Source organism: Lampris incognitus, chromosome 18 (genome assembly GCF_029633865.1).
Source record: "Lampris incognitus isolate fLamInc1 chromosome 18, fLamInc1.hap2, whole genome shotgun sequence".
Taxonomy (NCBI): domain Eukaryota; kingdom Metazoa; phylum Chordata; class Actinopteri; order Lampriformes; family Lampridae; genus Lampris; species Lampris incognitus.
In genome coordinates this window covers 42,280,543-42,288,532 of record NC_079228.1, presented here as the reverse complement: position 1 = coordinate 42,288,532, position 7,990 = coordinate 42,280,543, and positions in this window count along the sequence as shown.

Sequence of the window (7,990 nt, the reverse complement as noted above, 5' to 3'; positions counted from 1 at the left end):
TACACAACATGTGACCCTTGTCTTGCCTTTGTAATTGGAAACCGGTCTGTGTTGACTGCACATTTCCAGTTGTGTTACTGACATTACGTCAGTCAATCAATCAATCAATCAGATTTCATTTGTGTGGCACTTTTCATACAAGCAAATGTAACACAAAGTGTTTCACACAAGAAAACAGTAAAATCAATAAACTCCCCCCCACAACAAATAATAAATAAATAAAAATACAGACAACTTCAAAACCGAGTTAGTAAAGTAAATAAAAGTGCCATAAACACTGATTAATTAAAAGTAACAAAGGAGCAGAATGTATAAAACACACACACACACACACACACACACACACACACACACACACACACACACACACACACTATGAGTTCAGCTGCAGGCTGTCTTCAAAAGTAAGGTTTTTAACCTGCTTTTAAATGTGTCCAGTGTGGAGGCCTCTCTCAGGTCCTCAGGCAGGGCCTCCCATCTGCTTGGGGCGTAAATAGGAAATGCAATGTGTCCAGGGTGGAGGCCTCTCTCAGGTCCTCAGGCAGGGCCTCCCGTCTGCTTGGGGCGTAAATAGGGAATGCAATGTGTCCAGTGTGGAGGCCTCTCTCAGGTCCTCAGGCAGGGCCTCCCGTCTGCTTGGGGCGTAAATAGGGAATGCAATGTGTCCAGTGTGGAGGCCTCTCTCAGGTCCTCAGGCAGGGCCTCCCGTCTGCTTGGGGCATAAATAGGGAATGCAATGTGTCCAGGGTGGAGGCCTCTCTCAGGTCCTCAGGCAGGGCCTCCCGTCTGCTTGGGGCGTAAATAGGGAATGCAATGTGTCCAGTGTGGAGGCCTCTCTCAGGTCCTCAGGCAGGGCCTCCCATCTGCTTGGGGCGTAAATAGGGAATGCAATGTGTCCAGTGTGGAGGCCTCTCTCAGGTCCTCAGGCAGGGCCTCCCATCTGCTTGGGGCATAAATAGGGAATGCAATGTGTCCAGGGTGGAGGCCTCTCTCAGGTCCTCAGGCAGGGCCTCCCATCTGCTTGGGGCGTAAATAGGGAATGCAATGTGTCCAGTGTGGAGGCCTCTCTCAGGTCCTCAGGCAGGGCCTCCCGTCTGCTTGGGGCGTAAATAGGGAATGCAATGTGTCCAGGGTGGAGGCCTCTCTCAGGTCCTCAGGCAGGGCCTCCCATCTGCTTGGGGCATAAATAGGGAATGCAATGTGTCCAGTGTGGAGGCCTCTCTCAGGTCCTCAGGCAGGGCCTCCCATCTGCCTGGGGCGTAAATAGGGAATGCAGCTTCCCCTGCGTTAGACCTGCACGCGGGATGGTTAAGGGACCACTGCCATTGGACCTGGGAGTTGTTGCTGGTTTGTAAGGCATTAACGGGTCTTTTATGTCGTATGGTGTTTACGTCACCAGCAAAACAGGAGCTACCTAGCTCTTCTGAAGCACGTGTTAAGCTCCCCGGCAACCAAGGAAAACAAGCGGACACATCAGAACCACTTAAAACGTCCATCTACAGGTTGATCCGAGCAGCTCAAAGGTGACGGAGAACGTCTTACTTAAATCTGTCGATGGAGTCTCTGTGAAATGCTGCCTCGTATGAACCCACATGGACGATACCAAATGACAGAATACGAGGAGGAGTATAAACGGGAGAAGAGTGGGAACAGTCAAGTCAGTTTTACAAATAGTGATAGAGAATACAGAACAAATAGAGTTTGCCAATTTTCTTCCTGTAAAAGTCAAGTCAAGTCAATTTTATTTGTGTAGCCCAATATCACAAATTACAGACATGCCTCAGGGGGCTTTACAGCAACACAACATGCTGTCCTTAGACCCTCACACCGGTTAAGGGACAACTCCCGAAAAACCTTTCACAGGGAGAAAAGACAGGAAGAACCCTCAGGGAGAGCACCAGAGGAGGAGCTCTCCCAAGACCCACAACGTGGCGTGATGTTGTGTTTACGCAATTTACACAACACAACACTGAAAGAGGATAAACAGAACTATAATGGACTTATAAAATATATGAAGAATATGATGCGCAGGATGCCAAGCAGTGTCCAGACGCCACCGGAACAGACCAGGACCCGAGCCACGCCACCACCATCACCATGTAAAACAATTATATGGATTAATAGAAAGATTACAATGTTAATTAAAAAGACAAAATCTGTCATGTTTTAACAGCATATATTTCTAGATGTACTCACAAACATATTTGGAGGGGTCGGGAGTGTGGTACAATGAGGGTCTAGTCGCACTCCCGATAGCGCCACAATTTTATTTTTTAAAACATCCATAAAAAAGTCCAAACCCAACCAGCTCACAATTTAATCACTCATTTTATAGGCCCGAGTGATCGACTTTCAATGATGGTGAAACCTAACACAGCAAAGACTGTGGTGACAGAAGGAGGCCCAGCGGAAGCGCCGAGCTCGCCTAGCAAAGACTCCCGAGATGAGAGCAGCATCCCGGCCGACAAGGTACTTACCGCCCCCCAGACACTTAGCGAAGACATCACCCAAAGCAAGACAGACATCTGTGCCATGATCCAGGCTGGGAAACTTACAGCTGGCCTGAAAAATGAAATCTCCATTATGAAGCGGGACACACAGACCGCGATGGCGACGATCAAAGCTGGAAGGCTAGTAGTGGTCCCCAAACTATGGCCCGCCCCCACATTCTGGATGACCCCTGAAGCACTGTGTGTGATATATTGTATCCAACCCTCTGGTTTATTTACTTTGACTTTCCACCCTGAGGTGCATTTCGCTTGAAAGTCCACCTTTTCCTCTAATGGCTACCGTACTGTAATGTGCAGGGATAAATAGAGTCGCTAGCCCTTGGGGGCATCAGTTTGTTTGGAAAAGTGCTGGGGACTATGACGGGTTCGACATGCTCACAGCTGTTTTCAGTGGGCCGGCCACATTATGTCGACCGAGGGACGTCCACGGCCTTTAAGAGCAACACCTTTAATGTGTTACGATGCGGTCACGTCAACCTGCTTAGCCTAAATGGATGGCATAGCCTACACAATGGTGCATCATTCATTCTAGTGTTTTGCAAGTCGCTTTCATGTAAAACAATAAAAAGTTTATGGAATCCACATAACCCACATGTTTAAGTCTGTCAAGCACACCAGCATGTTTCCCAAACTTATCAAACAACAAAGCAACGTTTTGTTGTTTGATAAGTTATCCAAACGCCAAGACGTCAAGAATTACAGGCAAACGCTTAGTTAATAGTTAAATGACAATTCCCTGGCGAGGTCCTTCGTTTTAGCAGGTCTCTCGTGTTAGCTAACGTTAGCTGTGTCATCCTAGCTTAGCTAAGCTAGCTGCTTTTGCGTTGACCAACGCGTTAACCTCAAACAGTTCAATGGGCCACTTCTCAATGACTGAACTGAAGCATACAATTCACTTCAACAATTTTCAACACTTCAATTTCATTAAGTTAATCGTAAGGAATTGTCCTTATCTGACTGTGAGCACCAACGTTTGTGGAGTGGCCGCAGAGATTCAACGCTATTGTAGCGAAGAGCCTACCCCGTTAGAATTGTGCCCTCCTGTTTTACCCATCAGGCACTGCGTTCAGATTGTTAGTTGTGTTTGTTAAGTGTTATTATTTGATGGCGCCCTTACTCATTGTATTACGGTCCATTCGGATGCGACGTCGCCACGTTCTCAGTGTGCGTCAGAGTGTGTTGTAAGAGTGGGTAGTAGAGAGCTAACACCTGCTGCGTTTGCCTAAATAAATATGCCTAACGTTAACGGCTAAAGAGAAAACCGAGTCAAGCTTTGCTTATCCTCCCTACGCAAGAAGAAGATTGCGCACCCCAGCTCAACAGCTTATGGGCCCAGGCAGAGGTGGACACAAGCTAGCATTCCGGAAGAGGTTTAACGCCAAGCATTACACGGAAGTTCTCCAGGCTATGTGGACCAGCTGGGAGATAAGTGGGGATTTATATTACAGAGTTTCTTAGTCTGTGTTTATATTCTCGGAAGACGTTTTACGTATTATGTGTTAGTTAATGAAGCTAACAAGCTAGCTTAGCAAAGAAAAAGTATAGCAAGCTAGTAGGCCACGGTAAAATTAGCGCGTTAGCAAAATGGCAAGCAGAGCAACAGGAGTCTTGGCACCGCAGCTTTTGTTGGACGGATCCGAAGGTAAGTATGACCTTTGGAAACAAGATTCCTAGGCTGCTTACATGCTCTGAAGCTAAAAGAGACTATTCTACCCGAGCCCACCGGCTCTAGCGAAGAAGAGTTAGCTGAAGACAGGAGGAAGAATGCTGACTGCTATGCTGAGCTAATAAGACTGATAGATGATAAAAGCCTATCGCTGATAAGACATGAAGCCGCTGATGATGGCAGGAAGGCTCTGAGAATACTGGAAGAACATTATGGCGGGAAAAGCAAGCCGCCGATAATACATTTATACACGTCGTTGACCAAGCTACGCATGGCGGACCACGAGAGTGTTACGGACTACATAATAAGGGTGGAGAACCTCATTCCGGCTCTGAGAGATGCAGGCGAGACCATGAGTGATGGACTGATCGTAGCCATGATCCTAGGCGGGCTACCAGACTCCTTTAAGCCTCTAGCCGTCCACATAAAGCAAAACGAAGATAACGTTACGTTCGCAGACTTTAACAGAAGACTACGGGTCTATGAAGAGGCGGAGAAAATGAACACGGCAAGATCTACGGATAATGTGATGAAGACATGTGCAAGACAAGCCGAGGCCCCACCAGGACGCACGCTAGCAACAGAAAAGATGAAGATGCCAACGTGACGTGTTACAAATGTGGAATAAAAGGGCACAAGGCAAGAAATTTTTTTCGAAAAGTGTGGTGTAGTTACTGCAAAAATAATACACACCAGGAATCCCTGTGCAAGAAAAAGGGGGAACAAGATGGTGTCAGAAAAGTCATGGAGGAGCAAAATAGCGACCAAGACCATCTCTTCAAGGCCAAGCACACAAAGAACGAGAGACCACCAGACAATGTGAAGATGAAAGGCATCATGGTGGATGCAGGAGCAACATCCCACATCGTGAACCACATCGGAAAGTTTAAAAGCTTCGACAACTCATTCCAGCCTGACACCCATTCAGTGGAGTTAGCCAATGGCACCAAGTGCAGTGGAATAGCACAACGAAGAGGAATGGTGATGATATGTCTACTAGACAGCTCCGGACGACAGCACAGAGCACAGCTACGGGATACACTGTACATGCCTTCATACCCATATGACATCTTTTCGGTGGCAAGAGCAACAAAAGGAGGGGCGACAGTCACTTTCAAGAAAGGGGACAGTTGCATGGTCACCAAGGACGGCAGCAGGTTTGACATCCGCGAGAGTGGAAATTTGTATAACTTGCCAACTGTTGAGGAGTGTTGACCAATGTAAAGGGTGTCACGACATGCAAACTTGGCATGAAATCTTGGGTCATTGTAACTATGAAGATGTACAAAAGTTACAAGGTGTAGTGAAAGGCATGGAGATAAAAGGAAGTGCAGTCAGACCAGATCAGTTATGTGAAGTGTGTACACAGGGCAAATTCACCCAGATGAGAAATAGGGAGCCAGACAGAAAGGCTAAGAAACCCTTAGAACTAGTCCACACTGACTTAGCCGGTCCCATGCCAACACCGAGCATAGAAGGGTACAGATATGCACAGTCTTTTACAGGCGACTACTCAGGTACTGTGTTGGTGTATTTTCTAAGGTCCAAGAGTGATACAGTGCAAGCCACAGAACGGTTCTTAGCAGACATAGCACCTTACGGAGGAGTCAAGTGTATCCATTCAGATAACGGTACTGAGTTTACAAGCCGAGACTTCCAGGCACCGTTAACCAAGAATAGGATTAGACACGAGACGTCTGCACCCTATTCACCCCACCAAAATGGCACAGCAGAGAGAGGTTGGCGAACTCTCTATGATATGAGCAGATGCTTACTGATAGAAAGCGAGTTACCAGATAACCTATGGAACTACGCTATGCAGACAACAGCTTATGTGAGGAACAGGTGCTACAGCAGGCGCACAAAGAAAACGCCATACGAGCTGTTCACAGGCAAGAACCCAAGCATATCCAAACTGCAGAAATTTGGATCAATATGTTTTGCTTACAAGCAAGAGAAAGGGAAGCTAGACTCTAGGTGCGGGCAAGGTGTTTTCATTTGCTACGATAAAAACAACCCAACTTATCTAGTGTACTATCCAGACAGAGAGGGTTCAAAAGCACAGGTTGGTGAAGTTCACAACCAAGACAGCCAAAGAAAAGGAAACACAAACACCTGAGTCATACATAGAATATGGTGATAGGAATGTACATCCCAGGGTCAATGACAGCGAAGAAAATGTTGCTGATGAAAATGTGGAAAATGTACCAGGTCAGGGTGTTCAGAGTGGAGTTTCTGGGACTTTACCCGAACAGACTGAATGCACACAGCCAGGCAAAGTCACCGAGACTGTAATCAGAAGGAACCCACCGCGAACCAAAAGGAGACCAGCTTACCTACAGGAATTCGAGACTGAGGATACAGAGGACAAACTGCAAACATGCGTGGACTCTTGTTATAGAGCAGTATGCGACATTCCTCAAACCTACCAGGACACCATAGCATCAACCAAATCAAGGCAGTGGAAAAATGCCATGAACGAGGAGATGCAATCACTGGAGGAGAACGAGACCTTCAGCCTCACCCAGTTGCCACCAGTTAAACAGGCAGTGGGGGGTAGATGGGTCTACACACTCAAGTATGACATTGATGGATCTGATAAGTACAAGGCGAGATTCGTAGCAAAAGGCTACAGTCAGAAACCAGGAACTGACTACGAGGAGACATTCTCACCCACAGCTGATATGACAAGTGTAAGAGTGGTCATGCAGAAGGCAGCGCAGGAGAACCTAGTCTTACACCAGATGGACGTTAAGACAGCCTATTTGCATGCACCAATTGACTGTGAAATCTATATAGAGCAACCAGAAGGTTATGAGAAAAAGTCAGAAACGTGTGAAAAGCTAGTATGCAAGTTGCATAAGTATCTCTATGGTCTATAGCAGTCAGGCAGAAAGTGGAACGCTATATTACATACACTACCGTTCAAAAGTTTGGGATCACCCAAACAATTTTGTGTTTTCCATGAAAAGTCACACTTATTCACCACCATATGTTGTGAAATGAATAGAAAATAGAGTCAAGACATTGACAAGGTTAGAAATAATGATTTGTATTTGAAATAAGATTTTTTTTACATCAAACTTTGCTTTCGTCAAAGAATCCTCCATTTGCAGCAATTACAGCATTGCAGACCTTTGGCATTCTAGCTGTTAATTTGTTGAGGTAATCTGGAGAAATTGCACCCCACGCTTCCAGAAGCAGCTCCCACAAGTTGGATTGGTTGGATGGGCACTTCTTTGAGCAGATTGAGTTTCTGGAGCATCACATTTGTGGGGTCAATTAAACGCTCAAAATGGCCAGAAAAAGAGAACTTTCATCTGAAACTCGACAGTCTATTCTTGTTCTTAGAAATGAAGGCTATTCCATGCGAGAAATTGCTAAGAAATTGAAGATTTCCTACACCGGTGTGTACTACTCCCTTCAGAGGACAGCACAAACAGGCTCTAACCAGAGTAGAAAAAGAAGTGGGAGGCCGCGTTGCACAACTGAGCAAGAAGATAAGTACATTAGAGTCTCTAGTTTGAGAAACAGACGCCTCACAGGTCCCCAACTGGCATCTTCATTAAATAGTACCTGTTAGAGCCTGTTTGTGCTGTCCTCTGAAGGGAGTAGTACACACCGGTGTAGGAAATCTTCAATTTCTTAGCAATTTCTCGCATGGAATAGCCTTCATTTCTAAGAACAAGAATAGACTGTCGAGTTTCAGATGAAAGTTCTCTTTTTCTGGCCATTTTGAGCGTTTAATTGACCCCACAAATGTGATGCTCCAGAAACTCAATCTGCTCAAAGAAGTGCCCATCCAACCAATCCA